The following is a 15017-nucleotide window of genomic DNA, read 5'->3' as shown; positions in this document are numbered from 1 at the left end:
GGTGGGAAAGGTCAGTGTGGAGTGCGATTGAGCATGCGTCATCTGTGGATCTATGGATCTGTTGGAGGTACTTGAAGCAACTGCTCTTACTTTGGGCACAGGGACTATGGTGGTCTGCTTGAAACAAGTAGGTATTACAGACTCGTTCAGGGAGAGGTTGAAAATATCAGTGAACAGCCGGCCGCGACCGGGAGGTCCGTGGGGCGACGCACAATTGGGCTAGCGTCGTCCGGGTTAGGGAGGGTTTGGCCGGTAGGGATTTCCTTGCCTCATCGCGCTCCAGCGACTCCTGTGGCGGGCTGGGCGCAGTGCGCGTTAACCAAGGGGGCCAGGTGCACGGTGTTTCCTCCGACACATTGGTGCGGCTGGCTTCCGGGTTGGAGGCGCGCTGTGTTAAAGAAGCAGTGCGGCTTGGTTGGGTTGTGCCTCGGAGGACGCATGGCTTTCGACCTTCGTCTCTCCCGAGCCCGTACGGGAGTTGTAGCGATGAGACAAGATAGTAATTACTAGCGATTGGATACCACGAAAATTGGGGAGAAAAGGGGATAAAAGAAAAAAAAAAAAAAAAAAAAAGAAAAGAAAATATCAGTGAAGACACTTGCCAGTTGGTCCGCACAAGCTTTGAGTACACGTCCTGGTAATCCATCTGGCCCAGCGGCTTTGTGAATGTTGACCTGTTGAAAGGTCTGGCTCACATCGGCTACCGAGAGCGTGATCACACAGCCATTCAGAAGCATGCTTCAGTGTTGCTTGCCATGAAGCGAGCATGAAAGGCATTTAGCTTGTCTGGTAGGCTCGTGTCACTGGGCAGCTCACGGCTGGGTCTCCCTTTGTAGTCTCTAATAGTTTTCAAGACCTGCCACATCCGATGAGCATCAGAGCCGGTGTAGTAGGATTCAATCTTAGTCCTGTATTGACGCTTTGCCTGTTTGATGGTTCGCCTGAGGGCGTAGAGGGAAGTGTTTGGATTAGTGTCCCGCTCCTTGAAAGCGGCAGCTTTAGCCTTTAGCTCGGTGCGGATGTTCCCTGTACTCCATGGCTTCTTTTTGGGATTTGTACCTACGGTCACTGTGGGGACGTCGTCGTCGATGCACTTGTTGATGAAGCCAGTGACTAAGGTGGTATACTTCTGAATGCCATTGGATGAAACCCAGAACATATTTCAGTCTGTGCTAGCAAAACAGTCCTTTTTTGATTGTAAGCAGGAATCAGGAGGATAGAGTTATGGTCATATTTGCCAAATGGAGGGCGAGGGAGAGCTTTGTACGCGTCTCTGTGTGTGGAGTAAAAGTGTTTTTTCCCCTCTGGTTGTGTCACGAATCCCTCCGAAGATGGTGCCTCTTCCTGTTCGGGCGGCGCTCGGCGGTCGTCGTCGCCGGCCTACTAGCTGCCACCGATCCCCTTTTCTGTTTCAGTTAGTTTTGTCTGATTAGTTTCACCTGTTTCTTGTTTGGGTTTTGTTTTGGGCTATTTAAACCCGGTAGGCCCGCCGGCTTTTGTGCGGGCTTGTTTGTCTGTTCATAGTGTGTGGATTATTGTGGATTCCGTTTTCCTGGACAGTTTCGTCCTATTTGTTGGACTGGGTATTTATGTGCCCTTGTGTTTGGCGTGACCGTTACTCTGTTCTTGGAATAAAGATCCACGTTTTGAACTACCCTACTCTCTGCGCCTGACTCCTCCACCCACTACTCCTAGAAGCCATTACAGGTTGCACATGTGACACGTTGGTAGAAATTTGGTAAAACTGATTTAAATTTGCCTGCGTTAAAGTCCCCGGCCACTAGGAGTGCCACTTCTGGATGAGCGTTTTCTTGTTTACTTATGGCCTTATACAGCTCGTTGAGTGCAGTCTTAGTGCCAGCATCCATTTGTGATGTTAAATAGACGGCTATGAATAATATAGATGAGAACTCTTTTGGTAGATAGTGTGGTCTACAGCTTATCATGAGGTATTCTACCTTAGCAATACCTTGAGAGTTCTTTAATATTAGAAATTGTGCACCAGTTGTTATTTACAAGTAGACACACACCCCCGCACCTCATCTTACCAGACGTAGCTTCTCTGTCCTGCCAATGCACGGAATAACCAGCCAGCTCTATAGTATCAGTGTCGTCGTTCAGCCACGACTCGGTGAAACATAAGATTTTACAGTTTTTCAGGTCCTGTTGGTAGGATATTCTTATTCACAGATAATCCATTTTATTTTCCAGTGATTGCACGTTGGCCAATAGTACGGATGGCAGTGGAAGTTTACTCACTCGCCAACGAATTCTCAGAAGGCAGCCCGACCTCCTCCTGCTTTTTCTCCGTCTTTTCTTCACGCAAATGACTGGGGTTGGGCCTGGTCTCGAGAACGCAGTATATCCTTCACGTCGGACTCATTAAAAAAAATCTTTGTCTAGTTTGAGGTGAATAATCGTTGTTCTGATGTCCAGAAGCTCTTTTCGTTCATAGGAGACAGTAGCAGCAACATTATGTACAAAATAAGTTACAAACAATGCAAAAAACTTATCCTGCGCATATAACAAATTAACTTGATCCCATTTATCAGTTCTAAAGCTGTATGTGAGGTAACTTACAGTACGTATCCTCAGCTTTTTGTACCTGTACTCTATATCCTTTCTGACTTTTTATTGCCTGTGATAAAAGGAGTCTGGTTAAAATGATCCCACACAAAAAGAAAGCTGGACAGAACTGTTGGCCCAAACCATGGCTGAAATAATTGTATTATTAATTCCATACGATATTGCCTTATACTAATTACAGTTGAACAATTTAAAAGATCTGCAGGGTTATGCTCTCAGATGTCTTGTTAGATGAAACACACTTTCCATGGCCTAATAACATACAGTATATGATATGTTTTATTCCAGTCCTGTTATCTTCAACCATCCTTCTAGGAATTCCCCACATATTCACAAGCAACCTTTAGACTCTTAATCTGCGGACATATTGTTCATGATCCCTTATACAAGCAATGTGTAAATCAGCTCTGGTCACACAAAAGAAAATCTGTGAAGACCATAGAGCTTCCCATTTAAACCACAGAGAAGACATACAGTACAGTAAGTGAACCTCGTCATCCTTCAGCCTGTAACAGTCAAGTTCTGCTTAGTTCTATTTCACTGTGTAATCGTGCGATCTTACAGATCCTTTAATATTACTGTTGTCTTTCACTGTCCTACCAGTGACTGAAGATAGTGGCAAATAATGTGTGGTGTGTGGTGTTGTCATGTGGTCTTTGTGTGTGTGTGTGTGTGTGTGTGTGTGTGTGTGTGTGTGTGTGTGTGTGTGTGTGTGTGTGTGTGTGTGTGTGTGTGTGTGTGTATACGCTCACTGAAATGATGTGCTCTGTATATTGAGCTACACCCTCCCTTCTTCCTCCATGAGCTGAGATCCGTTACTCTCTACATTACACTGGCCTTTCCACCTCCCCCACTGAGCGTGCCTTATAGAGTTGGGTCCTGGGGTGGGCGACGGAATGGAAAGCAGGCCTTTTCTCCAGTTCCACTGCAGTTATTGATGAGGTGAGCTAATTAATCTCCCTGCTGTGCTCACAGAGACACCGAGGATAAATCAGAGTGTGGGTGAGAGCCAGCCACCCATTCCACCTCTCTCCAGACTCAACCGACATTTCATTATCTTTATTTATGGGGGTTCTGCTCTCTTCTGGAACCTCTCTCTCCCTCCCTCACCCTCTCAAATTGTTCCTATTCTCTCACTACCTCCCCCTCCTCTGTATTTATTTCTCACCATCCCCCTTTCTTTCTTTAGCCTCCTATTTTCTCAGAGTGCATGTACACTCTCTCCCTCCCACACACATTTTCCTGTGTACAAATTCTAGCCAAAGCCTTCTTTCATGAGAAGTCAGGATATGGAAAGCATGTGAACACACAGCAAACTATCAACAAGGCGACAAAGGGCTGGATAGATAGCATGTGTTTAGAACGGTATAGAGTCAGAGGGAATAGTAGCAGTCAGTCAGACTTCTAATCCAGTATGGAGAGCTGCAGCTGATCTGATTGGCTCTGGAGAGTGAGAAACACCTCAGCACTTTTAGCAGAACAGAGCCCTGTTTGAGTTGGTTGAGTAGCAGCAATTCACCTCTGGGCTTATGGCTTCGCCTTGGCCACTTAGTGTGGACCGGGAGCCAGCGCCAGCGCCAGCTTTGTCCCCCAGTGTCCTTGTTGTGCTAGCTGGGGTGGCTAACAAGCTAATCGAACTCTTATCTTTACTACTGGGGAAAATGTCAATTTCCATGCCACTCATCCACACAGAGATCGATGTTTGGGGTCTATAATTGACACTGTGGTTTAATAGCTGACAAACATCTTCCATCCTGGCTGTGGTATCTGAGGCCACAAGATGAGGTAGTACCACCATCAGCAACAAACAAAACATGACTGCAGGGCTCAACAACAAATATCTTGATTGGAAAAAAGAGATGGTGTGATTAAAAAGCTTCACAGTAAGGCAACAATACTCCATGGCCTGATTTCACCCTATATAATATACTGTATTTCAATGCTGTTACATTTCTGAGAAGTGAATGTTTTGGTTTTTGTCTGTTTGATAGGCCTTTAGGTTGTTTCATTGTTTGCATTGGCTTTCCTCTATATATCAAATTATTTTTCCAAGTGTTACTGCCAAAACCTCCAATCCATTTGAAAACAATAACACATATGTTATACTGTAGATCCTCCCTTGAACTCATTTGTAGAAAGTAAAAACTGGCATTGATCAAAAACTGTGAATTACAGTTTGCAAACATGCTTTTTTCATTTGAAAGAGGAATGGGATATTTCAGCAATTCATGGAGGACATTAATGTCACAACTGTGATATTGCAATCTCTCCTGACAGGGTCCACTCTGGTTTCCTCTGCAAGGATACATGCACAGATGGTCCACTGAGAAGAGCTCCAGCAACGCTGCCAATTTCATTACAGGGGTTCAGTTGGACCTGTGACAAGTGTGAATATATCTGTCTCTGTCACGCCAACCACCACAGCCACACAGATATCAAGAGATTTCAGACGTATTGAGCACTACGCAAAATACCAGAGAAACTCATTCATAGTGGCTCAATGCATATTTTGGAATATTTGTCAATGTTTGTATTTATTACATCAATCAAAAAATACTCTTCAGCATTCTACAACATGTGTGGCTTTCTAAGGACAATTATTAATTTGCTAAACTTCTGGTTTTGTCAGACTGGAATGAATCTGGTCATATAGTAAAAGTAACACATGATGTTGATAAAAAGAAGGAACAGAAAAAAGGGAGAAAAGAGTACATTGGCAGCAGTCCAGGTGGAGACAGACACGGGAAGCTGGGGTGGAATTTCAACAATGCAGGCAGTCATTGAGTTCTTCAGTGGAATAGTGCCATTTCTCTTTATAAGTTCTCCTTTGTTGTGGTATTCTCAGAAAGTAGCAAGAGCTATTAGGGTTTACGATGTGAACTTTTTAAAAGTACTTTTATATCTGCTTTGTGCACAAAAATAATTCTGCTCTCCAAGTGAATTGTCTCATAGCAGTGGTCCCCAACTACATTCAGACACAGGCTGATTCTTTCTTGAGCGGATGGTCAGGGTGCCGGAACATAATTATAAATAACAATAATAATACACTGATAATTGACAGCAAGAAGCACAAACAGATATAGTATTTGACAAAAACAGAATCATTTCAAACCTTGATTACATTGGGATACGATCACATTTGTCTTTCTATTTATGTGTGGGAATACTTGGGATCAGACTTCCTAAATGTAAATCACTTGTGCTGATTTCCTGGTGGTGTTACAATCTTTTATGTCCAACAACAAAAATTCAACAACCAAAAAAACGGGAGGCCATATAAAATCCCCCTCGGGCTGCCAGTTGGGGAACCCTGGCCTATAGGAACGGGTGTGCGGTAGGTGATGCTTCCTCCAAACATTTCTCGAAGAATTAAGACATTCTTGAAGACAGCATTTTAACAATTCATTCAGTCAACAATCACCTTTCTCATCTCGCTCCCTTTATTTCTCTCTCCCTTAATCACTCCCAGTCCTGCTCTCTCATCCCCTTTCTGTCTCAGTCTATCTGAGAGGGAAGATAATTCTCCCAGAATGCTTGACCAGGCTCCGTTGTGACTATAATAAATGCCAGGACTGGCAGAATGAATTATGCCTGGGCCTGAAATGTACATCACTGTCCAAGCAAGAACCTGGCATGTAATTATACTGACACTATATATAGAAGCAGATGCCACAAAGAATCCATCACCACTATTTAAAAATCACATTTAAGCTGAGCCACATTACTTCTTAGAATAAGGGACTTCATGATATGAGAATATATTAAACACTGCTTGAAATTGTTATTTGTATTGTAGTACTTTGGTTTGGCCTTGGCAAGAAGAGAGTACAAATAGCAACTGCTAGTTCTACAGTATTTAAAAAAAATTGACTTCCCAGCCCATTGAAACCATTCTAATACAATTGACAACATTCTCACACCTCATTTAGATCAGAATTTTTCTAAGAAGTGATAATACAACATGGGGATGGATATGTAGATGGTGAAAATGAAAACTGAGCATCAGTCATCAAGGTCTCATTCACAATTGTTATAATACAGGAAATACTGCATTACAGATGCCATATCTTAATTTGACCCAGTTTCTCACAGCAGGAACATAATTCTGCAGCAACAGGAAATGTGGATTATAATTAATGGACATTTTTTGCAGGGGTTGCTACATTTTTTGTTAGGAAAAATCAAGTCTTAAATTTTAAAGTGGAAATTACAAACTTTAGAAGCCTTTTAAAACCTTGTATACATTAGAAATTAGCATTCCTGCAACAACAGGATAATCAAATTAAGATACTGCATCTGTATAGCACAATACAATGGAACATAGCAGAAGTTCTGAACTTGCCATCCATTATAATGGGTGACAGTTTGGCTAGAGGAGATTTGATATCAAAGCTGATCTTCCATTGAGGGGGGTTAAATTAACCGAGTAACCTCCAGCTGCCAGCTTCTCTCCTGAGAGCCCATTTATTTGATCAGGGTTTACCTCTCTGCTCAAAGCTTTCATTCATCTGACATTTCATTCTCCCTTTCTTTTCCCAGGGATTTTCAGTTGTTCATCATTTATTTTATTTGCTTGATGACTGTCTTCGGTGCATCTATCCACGGAGAAGCTTTGAAATACATATTTCCAGGGTGTGGAGCTGGTGGAGTCATATTGAGAGGATGTTAGTCTTCAGATGTAACCACTTCTCTACACTAGCTTTTACTTTTCTGATTCACTTTAAAATATAACAACAGAAATAAATTGGCTCCCTCCAAGGCAGGTTGTAAATGACTACTGTTGTCACTATTGTTTGTGCCACTCTTGTAATAAACTCTGGTCTGGTTTTCTGATTATTAACAATTATAAAAAAATAATTAAAAACAAGTTTAAATCGTTGAGCGCCTTTCAATGCCCAACCAGTCACCTCTTTGCTATTTATTATGCAAAATGTAGTGAATATTATGCTCATCAGGAAAGGTATAATAATAATGAAAACCATTTAAACCCTTTTAGACTGTCTCAACACCAGGTTAGCACTGCAGGTGGCGGAGTCCTGCTTCTGATTAAGCACAGCTGTTACCATCAAAACTGGCAACTGAAAACACTTTGTACTTTATTGTTGAGCTGATTAATTGAGCATTGCAAAGATGGAGTTAGATTAGTGAGACACACGTCAGGGTACAGAAAGCCCAGCTGAAGTAAACAGAGCTCTTCCCTGCTCTGTGACGGGTGGATGGAGAGATAGATGGTGTTTGTGGTGGTGGTTAGAGGGGGTCTCCCAAACCACAAAGCAGAAAGAAAAACACAGGAAAGGAAAACAATCTCATCTGACATCACGGAGCAGCAGGCTGAAGCTGAAAGCTGACATTTAGGTCAGATAAAACCTGCTGCTCCCAATGTGACAATAACAAGTGAAGAGTTATTTTAACAAAACACAATGTATCCATTTTCAAATTGTTGATAAATTAGCTTTTATTTTTAAAGAAATTATCAAAGAGATTGGTGTGTTTTGTCTCTGTCTAATCATGTCATGGGGTTGTTCAATGACAGACGTGTATTTGTTTAAAATCCATCACTTGATGATTTCATTTCAGAGAAACAAATAATCATGTTTTTTCTCTCAAAATGCTATATATCTGCCTCATTCTCTGAGAAATAAGTTGTACTGCAAGGTTTTAAACAGTCAAATGTAACAAATAACTACATTTTTTATAAAGAAAAGTACAAATTATACGTATTTTTATTTTTTATTTTTGTATTTCACCTTTATTTAACCAGGTAGGCCAGTTGAGAACAAGTTCTCATTTACAACTGCGACCTGGCCAAGATAAAGCAAAGCAGTGCGACACAAACAACACAGTTACACGTGGGATAAACAAAAGTACAGTCAATAACACAATAGAAAATCTATATACAGTGTGTGCAAATGGAGTAAGGAGGTAAGGCAATAAATAGGCCATAGTAGCGAAGTAATTACAATTTAGCAAATAACACTGGAGTGATAGATGTACAGATGGTGATGTGCAAGTAGAAATACTGTTGTGCAAAAGAGCAAAAAAGTAAATAAAAACAATATGGGGATGAGGTAGGTAGTTGGATGGGCTATTTACAGATGGGCTGTGTACATCTGCAGCGATCGGTAAGCTGCTCAGATAGCTGATGGTTAAAGTTAGTGAGGGAAATATAAGTCTCCAGCTTCAGCGATTTTTCCAATTCGTTACAGTCATTGGCAGCAGAGAACTAGAAGGAAAGGCGGCCAAAGGTGATGTTGGCTTTGGGAATGACCAGTGAGATATACCTGCTGGAGCACGTGCTACGGGTGGGTGTTGTTATGGTGACCAGTGAGCTGAGATAAGGAGGAGCTTTACCTAGCAAAGACTAATAGATGACCTGGAGCCAGTGGGGCTGGCGACAAATTTATAGCGAGGGCCAGCCGACGAGAGCATACAGGTCGCAGTGGTGGGTGTCATCAATATTTAAAAAATTCATATTTTTTTATATAATTCAGTACAGTAATATGAGATCTGTATGTAAAACATTTATATTTGACATTTTAGTCATTTAGCAGATGCTATTATCCAGAGCAACTTACAGTAAGCGCATTAATCTTAAAACAGCATGGCGAGAACACCACACATCACAGTCAAATATACAGTACAGGGTACAAACATTCCATTCCAGCTAAACAATGGTTATATAGAATTTTGCACAACAACAAAAAACTCATATTCATATACATCTATAATCTATTAATAAAACATCTGAGAACAGTAATATTTTACACACACATGAAAGTACCCATAAGCAATCATTTCTGATGAAGAAACACAAATGTGAAAAACTGGTGGATATACTGTAGTAGTTAGTTAGAGAGAATACTCTTACCAAACCACCAGTGCCTGTTTAAACTGGATGACATAATTCACATCTGAGAATGGAAATAGAAAAATAGATTACATTAGGCTTTACCCAAATCCAGGATTAAGAGGTGAATAATATTTTCAGGGATTTATTTTCAGAGGGCAAGCTCACTCTCTCACTGAGAAATGATCTAAGTCTAAAGTCCCTCAATTGTAACTGACTTGTGTCTTTTAAATGTTAGATGGAGACTATGTAGCGGTGGGGGTTCATGCAGGGCCAGAGGTGAATGGTTTCAGACCATTAACAGGGCACTGGCCTTCCCCTACATCATCTGCTAAGCCCACAGCATGGAATGCTGTGATCTCCCAAATACTATTTTTCAATGTTAGTCGCTGTATTCACAGCTTGTTCCCTCGCTGGGCATCAAACAGCACAGATGTAGAGGTCCTGAAGTGCCACAGCACGAGGAGGAATGACCCATTATGCAATCTCCCCAGTCATGGATATTTGAAAAAACGTGTGTCTGAGAGAGAGTCTTTTGGAACATTTGTGTGTGTAATGTTTACTGTACATTTTTTATTGTTAATTTCACTTTTGTTTATTATCTATTTAACTTGCTTTGGCAATGTAAACATGTGTCCCATGCCAATAAAGCCCTTTAAATTGAAATTGAATTGAGAGAGAAAGGGGGGGGGGGGGGGGGGGGTCTGTGTGTGGGGAAAGAGGGGGGTGTAATTTAATTTAACTCTAAATGCATAGCCTACATTTCTGAAATGGAAAAGCTCACCTCTGCCCATGGTTGTTTACCCTCTCTGAATTAATTTCTTATTTTTATTTTTTGACTTGCTAGGCTACAAGCAATATAGGATAAGTGAAAGGTCATTATTTTACTACAAATTATTAGCTATGTGTCTGTCTAACTAATCGGAGGGTGAGACTCTTTCACACTGTTGGTCTTTTCAAAATAGCAGCATCAGATTAAATTGAAAATCTGTGCTCTTATTTGTTTATATTCTAGTTTCAAGTTTCTAGTTGTTTAATGTCACGTACACAAGTACAGTGAAATGCCTCTCTTGCAATCTCTAAACCCAACAATGCAGTCATTAATAACAATGTAATACTAACAATAACATAAGGTAGAAAAAAAAAAAAAAAAAAAGGTAGAACAAAAACACACGAGACATCTAAATCAAAAATTAAATATTAGGCACTCGAGAAACATTAAATAGGGCAAAGGCTTACTTGGCTGATTGAACGAGAGGGTTTGAGAGGCAAGAGCAAGAGAGCGCGAGAACATGCGACCTATCAAAAAACCTGAATCAAGAGAGGCGTTTCAGCACCATTCTCGGGGAGAGTATTTTTTATAGTCTATGGAGTAGACGCGACATTTGCCGCAAGTAGAAAGGAGTGGAGCGATTGAGAACGAAAACTCTTCTTTCATGTGGATTACTTCTGGAAAAAACAAACCCCTACCAAAAGCGGAAACTAGCTAATACATTAGGAACAACATACAAAGACTGGAATTATACGGTAAAATGGTCACCTTATTTGTTAGCTATTTTACCCGTACTGCTACTGAGGTTGACACGCTCCAGCTAGCTAGCCAGCCAAACCAGTAGCTATCATTTGTTAGCTTCGATCCAGTTAGCTAACACCGCGCTAAACAATGCTAGCTAGCTAACAGCTAACTAGCCAGCTAACTAGCTAGCTAGTTCACGGTATCATATAAATAATGTTCGATCGCTAACAAGCATACAGAATTTGATATACTTGCTGGTATAGCGAACCTTTCTAGAAAACTAATGCAAACTCGGATTATGCCAATTGATGACTAGCTAGACCTTGTCATAAAACAACAAATCATTCGCTAGGTAGCATAGTTAGCAGGGTACCTAAAGTAGTTAACTAGCTAGTAAGCGTTTGTCACCAACCAGGCATCTTCTGAAATGCCCGTGTTTTAGTAATGTATTTAATCCATTTGGCTAACTACCTAGATAGTGGGCACTGGAAATAATTAATCAGTTACGCCTATGGCCAGATTAATTGATTTGTGATACGTTTATCAACACTGCGCGGTGATTCACGTTGGTTGTTGTTGACGTTAGGGGTCCTGACTGCCCGAATTAATTTAGAAGCGTACTGCGGCGACGATTTGGCGTGCTTTTACACAAACAGTTTTGTTGGCATATTATTCGAAATGTATAAGTAAGATAGGCAGCTAACTACCAATAGAACATGTTTGCCTGTCAAATGATTTGTTTGCCTACTTTTCTATGACCTGTCTGAAAGTTGGGAAGAAGTGAAAGTTGTACTGCACAGAGACATTCCTAAAGAAATGAACAAAGGCTTATTTCATGTAATGATAGAGGTAGGGAGAATACTTAACCCAAAACATGACTCACCCCAGTCAACCTCCAAATCCCTACTACTGCTACTATCATGGTCAGAAAACAACACTTGTTTTGAAGGGGGACAAAAGTTCAATCAGTGCTCTCTATGATCATTTATTGAATTACAATTAGGAATTTAAACAATGTATTCATTGAGCAAACTCATATTTTAGAGTTAAAAGGGTTAGTCTACTATAAGGGGTCTATCAGGGGCTCTTTTAGAAATAGGTTACCATAGTTCGCTCTACAGGTAGGCTAACTGTCCCCCAAAAATGAAATACTTCAGTACATGAGGAATACAAATTATGTTGAAATCAGGTGCTTCCACACAGGTGTAGTTCCCGAGTTAAGTAATTAACATCCTATTATGCTAAGGGTCATGTATAAAAAGTAAACTTGCCCATTATTTTGGCTACCATAGCTAGAAGAGATCTGTAACTTGAAAGAGGGGTTTCAAAGGAACATAGGGGTTTTTAAAGGGTGTGTGATTGTGTCTGTCATCAAATCTCAACCCAATTGAAAACTTATGGGAGACTGGAGCAGCGCCTGAGAGCGTTTTCCAACAACAAAACACTAAATTATGGAATTTCTCGTGGAACAATGGTGTTGCATCCCTCCGATAATAGTTCCAGACACGTAGAATCTACGCCAAGGCACTTTGAAGCTGTTCTGGCGGCCCAATGCCCTATTAAGACACTTTATGTTGGTGTTTCCTTTATTTTGGCAGCTACCTGTACATAACAAGAATATTGCTGAACATAAGTCTTATTGGACTGACTCGAATGTCAATCAGGCTAGATCATGCTTTGCCTAATACCATATCTTGATTGATGAATATAAACAGAGTGAAATTGCACTGTCAACATAATTTGAGAGAGCATGAAATTGGGGTAAGATCTTTATTTCTGTATTGGCCCTTTTGAGGAACAGACCATAGTTAATAAGGTCAATTCCATGAATTCTGTTGTATTATTAAATGCCAGAGCCCAGGCCAAGTGTTTAATTACAATAATAAAAAAGGAAATTGGCTCCATATGCCATTCAGTGTATATTTGAATAATATGAAATGCTGCTGGTGGTTATTGAACAAGGCCAAGCTGCTCTGATTGGCATTTTGGGTAAAATGCATGGCATAGATTAATTATTTTACAATCCAATATCAAATGATGTTGTTCACTGCAAGAGTGGGTAGAGAACAGTTTGTCAAAGATTATATATTTTACTTTGTTAAAAAGCTATGCTTTAAGTTAGTTTTGGCAGCAATGCGGCTACAATCTGCCTTGATAGTTTCCTCTGATTTGATTATGTCATGCATCATCGTACATCAAGCATATTACAAACACTTCCTGTAAATGATTCCTATAAAGCCACAAGAGTGAACTATGTAGCAGCTGAAATAGCCTATTTATTTTGTGCTTATTGATGCATTATTGAATGCTTCCCTGCTCGACTGATAAGGAACTGAGGAGGTGGGATAACCTCTTTATTGTGACCCCTGATCAGTGATCAGTGTTGTTGGTCTTTAAATCTTGTAGACAGGATTTCTGTGTCTGAATATGTTGTCTGAATGAAATAACACCTTGAAGTGCAGTCCAGTCTGACTCTTCTATTAAACAGGATAATCTGCTCTAACCAGGGATTGAGATCACCAAGTCGGCTGATAATCCATGGTAGTGGGAGAAGAGGTGGTTTAGTCTCCTTTAAGTCCAGCCTCAGAGCAGTCACGATACCCTGCCTGCCATCTGGACTCAGTTAGTCCAGTCTTTTGGATAGGGAAGGGATAACTGTTTGTGTGACAAAATACCCCCCCCCCCCCCCCCCCCCCCTTGTCTAACTGGGTAATGGGGGCAGAGATTATCCCGTGCTCAGTGTGGGGCCGGAGGGAGACCGTGGCAGACAGTTTTACTACTAGTCCCAGTATTGCTAGCATTATGAAACCCGTAATGGAACTAGATGAGAGGGAATAGCTAGTAGGCTATACAAGTCTGTTGTACACTTTGAGAGGGGAGGAAATCTTCAGATCACTGTGCGAAACCTTTTCAGATGTAAATTCGCAATTCCTCAGTTTGCATAGGCCTATGTTCAATAGCGGTATGTCAATTTCCTCAAGTCACACCACAAAGAGCTAAACCAGAACGCCACTGGAATGTACCTTAAGTCAAGAGCTGTTGCGTCCTGCTTTTGAAATATTCCTGAAATAGCAGCAGCCATTGTTTAGAGGAAAAGCGATGGAGAAAGGGGGGGGGGTGGGGGGGTCAGTACAGTAAGTTCTGTATGATGTCACAGCAGGGCAGACAGTACAGGTCCTTTTCCAAACTGCTATGTGCTGGAGCTGTGTGCTGCCTGGGAGGGGACTGCCTCTGGTGTGGGCTGGGACGATCCACTCTGCTGTTACTGTGAATAGGGCTGCAATGAGGAGTTCCGGATGTGTATTCTGAATCCTCAACCTGTGGTGATATCAAATATTAGCAATAGTGATATTGCTGTGCAACAAAGACGTTCTATTTTCTACAGAGATTGCAAAAATAATTATGATGAAGTAGTGCACATTGGTTATGAATGTTTCAACCTCTGTGTTGAGAAATTGTGTTTTTAACTTCAGTTAATGTTTCAGAGAGCACCAAGCCATGAGCCTTGTGGTCTGTATTGTCCAATCACAGAGCGGATACAAGTGTCCCTTGCCCAAGCGAGGGAGAGTGATGATCGGAGAGGCAACGTCCTTGGTGGAAATCTTAAAGTTGAGCTTAAAAACAACCAACCTGAAGCTATTAATGTACCTAGTAAGCTTATGTATCTGGCTAGCACTCCTGTTAGGTAGCTAGCTACAGTTACTCAAATCAAACTTTATTTGTCACATGCGTCGAATTCAAGTGTAGACCTTACAGGGAAATGCTTACCTACAAGCCCTTAACCAACAGTGCAGTTCAAGAAAAGTTAAGAAATATTTACCAAATAAACTAAAGTAAAAAATAATAAAAGTAACAAAATACAATTACAAAAACGAGGCTATATACGCCAGTACCGAGTCAATGTGTGGGGGTCCAGTTTAGTCGAGGTAATTTGTACATGTAGGTAGGGGTGAAGTGACTATGCATAGATAATTAACAGAGAGTAGCAGCATTGTACAAAGAGTAAATAGTCCGGTAGCCATTTTATTAATTGTTCAGCAGTCTTATGGCTTGGGGGTAGAAGCTGTT

At 41.0% G+C, this 15017-nt stretch overlaps 1 protein-coding gene and 1 long non-coding RNA gene across 14 annotated transcripts in view; both read left to right on the top strand.

The window, feature by feature from the left end:
- The first annotated feature begins 2981 nt into the window (after window positions 1-2981).
- LOC129825815 (uncharacterized) lies at window positions 2982-7360 on the top strand. The gene is made up of 3 exons (XR_008754948.1): window positions 2982-3066; window positions 3392-3528; window positions 4864-7360. It is a non-coding gene; the product is annotated as an uncharacterized LOC129825815 (long non-coding RNA).
- A 3368-nt stretch (window positions 7361-10728) lies between these two features.
- The window catches only part of LOC129826217 (nuclear receptor corepressor 2-like), a 127016-nt gene continuing 122727 nt past the window's right edge, over window positions 10729-15017 (top strand). For 9 of the 13 annotated variants that reach the window (XM_055886683.1, XM_055886682.1, XM_055886679.1 and 6 more), the window contains exon 1: window positions 10730-10960. The gene's annotated coding sequence lies outside the window, so the exon portion shown is untranslated. Of the gene's footprint in view, window positions 10961-15017 lie in introns of all 13 variants that reach the window. The other 4 variants (XM_055886690.1, XM_055886681.1, XM_055886687.1 and 1 more) reach the window with 2 other exon arrangements.

The sequence above is a fragment of the Salvelinus fontinalis genome, chromosome 28, assembly GCF_029448725.1.
Source record: "Salvelinus fontinalis isolate EN_2023a chromosome 28, ASM2944872v1, whole genome shotgun sequence".
Lineage (NCBI taxonomy): Eukaryota > Metazoa > Chordata > Actinopteri > Salmoniformes > Salmonidae > Salvelinus > Salvelinus fontinalis.
The sequence above is the reverse complement of the archived record's forward strand: the minus strand, read 5'-3'. Positions and strand labels throughout refer to the sequence as shown.